Genomic DNA, 2,566 nt, shown 5'->3' with positions numbered 1-2,566 from the left:
CAGCCCTCCATGGGGTTGCCCTGGCCCGGCGGCCGGCGGCCCCCTCGAGGAGGCAGGCAGGCAGGCTGAGCTGGAGATCCGGAGAACCCGGAGGAGGGGTCTGGCTGAGAGGGACTGCGTAGAGGTAGTGGCGGTGGCCGCTTCTTCGTTGGCAGCAACCTAGGAGCAGCTCCCAGTCTCTTGGGGGCTGTACAAATTGGGGATAACTCAGGGGCATGCGAGAGAGAGGCAGGCATCAGACCAAAGCAAATGGCCCGAGAGAGGCAGGCGGCATCACCAGGTACACAGAGGCCCTTCTCTGCCGCGTCTGGGTGCAGGTGTGTGGCTGTGGGTTCCCGTGCTGGGCCCCTGGGCCCGCTGGTGGTCCCGGACTCAGAAGGGCCCAGCGATGGGGCAGGAATGCAGGCCTCTTCAGGACCAAGCACCCCACCTTCCTCCCTCCCCCCAGGCCCTCCGAAGGTAGGACCCGGTGAGGCCGTGGTGATTGCTGTGTCATCTGGATTTTATTAATCTCTATTGATGTCATTAAAGCAGATAGATAGGGGAGATTTAAGTAATTTCAGCCTTAATTCTAAACAGCCAGAGACCCAGCATAAAAGGCAGGAGGGAAGGGAAGGCAAATGGGGCTGGAAAGCAAGTATTGGCCCTGGCTAGGAGCAGTGACCGTCACCCACCCTGCCCAACACACACACACACACACACACACACACACACACACACACACGCACACACAGACTGCTTTACTTTGGGTGCAGGGACAGCCTGGGCCCAATGGCCCTGTAGTCTGGGCCCAATGGCCCTGTAGTCTGGGGGGAACTTTCAAGCATCCTCTTAGGGCCTGGCGGGCCCCCAGGACTGGAGGCTCCGGTCCTCATCGGAAGGCTGGGTCCTGGCGTACAGGCCCAGGGAAGCCCCAGCCCCAAGGCTGCTGTGTGGGCAGTGCGGTTAGGGGAGAGCTGGGGTGTGCGGGGCCCTAGGCTGGCAGAATCACCAGACCCTCTTTCTTTGGTTGTTCGGCCTGCCTCAGCCTCAGCCTGAGCTAAATCCTTTCCTGGGCCGCCAGCTTGGCTGTTGAGGCAGGTAAGGCGGCCTGTCCTTCCTCCCTCTGGAGGGAAGGGCTGCAGTGGCAGCACCTTGAAGCAGGGAGAGGCTGTAGGGCAAGGTCAGAGAAAGTGCTCCAGAGCGAGCCCTGGGGAGAAAGCATGCGGTGTGTGTGTGTGTGTGTGTGTGTGTGTGTGTGTGTTGGGGGAGAGTATTTGCTCATTGACTCTCCTGCCTCCCTCTCCATCCTGAGCTCCAACTTAGAGCTGGGCTTCTTGAGGCCTCTCAGGAGGCCACTGGCAGCGCCCACACTTCCGACCTCAAGAGCCCAGGGCCTGGCGACGGTGGTTGGCGAGCAAACATCTCCACTGGTGGGGAGTCTGCACAGTCTCTGTGTTTGGGGCAAAACGAAACCAGATGACCCCCTTCAAAGGGAGCTCCTTATCTGCTGCTTGGTGGAATTTCAACTTTTTTTTTTTCTGAGCCCCCAAAGAAAAGAGTGAATACGACAAGAAATAAAATTCGGAAGCCCGAGATAAGTCATAGCAGAGAGAAAGAGTAAGCCAGCGAAGGGGCGGGGGTCCTGGAGGCGAGAGACCTCATGTAGCCCACTGCCCTCACTGCGAGGCAGTGGTCACACTGCCCACACCCTTCTGATAAGGCCCCTGATGCCCCTTTGCCGCCTTCCCGCCTCCATCGGAGGTGGAGGAAACACTGGGAGAAGCTGAGCATGGAGCTCCGCATCGCGACCCGCAGCGTTGGGGCCGGATCCGGGTCTGTTTTCCGTGGGCGAAGCGAGGAGGCTGGGCGCACTAGAGGGTCTCGGGAGCCCTGCTGACGCGTCCCCTCCGGACGAATCTGCCTGGGAGCCGGCTGGACCGTTCAGACTGGGCTGAGGGAGTGAAGGGGCAGTTTTCTGGGGACAGGAATTATCCGTTTCGTGCAGCCGGGACACCGCGGCTCCTGTAGGTGCTCGGCAGAGCAAAAAGGAGCGTCCCCGTATCGCTCGGGACCCCGGGCAAACCGTCTCCGGGTCTTGGGAGGGGCGAACGACTTCCGATGCGTCCACCAGGCCTACGTCCGCCACCAGCAGAGAAAGTCTGGCCTCCGACTTAAGTCCCCGCGAGCCCGTGGCTCTGGGGCAGGCGGCGGTACTGCAGTCTTGGTCTAGGCTGGGGGGCGGGGGTGCGCTCCTGGCCGCGCCGCTCAGCAGTAAGTGGATGCGGGTGGGTTGTCGCGGTGGAGGGTCTTTTGGCTCCGTGAAAGTCGGACTTCCTTTCCCCTGGATCCGGCTGGCAGCTGCGGGCTGGGGCCGAGACGTGGAGGTGGGCGCCGGCTCCAGCGGGCCTCACTCCCGTCTCTGGGTCCGGCCTTTTGCAGTTCGGAGGCCCCGCGGCCAGGAGTGCGAACTCCGTTCACAGGCGGCTCTTTCTCTCCCTGTCTCTGCCCGTCCCCTGCAGACGAATCGGCAGTCGAGACCGAGACCGGCCAGAGGTTCCTGTTCGACCTGTCCAGCCTTGCCGAC

This window comes from Myotis brandtii, unplaced genomic scaffold, assembly GCF_000412655.1.
Source record: "Myotis brandtii unplaced genomic scaffold, ASM41265v1 scaffold454, whole genome shotgun sequence".
In the NCBI taxonomy this organism is placed as follows: domain Eukaryota; kingdom Metazoa; phylum Chordata; class Mammalia; order Chiroptera; family Vespertilionidae; genus Myotis; species Myotis brandtii.
This window is presented reverse-complemented; position numbering follows the sequence as displayed.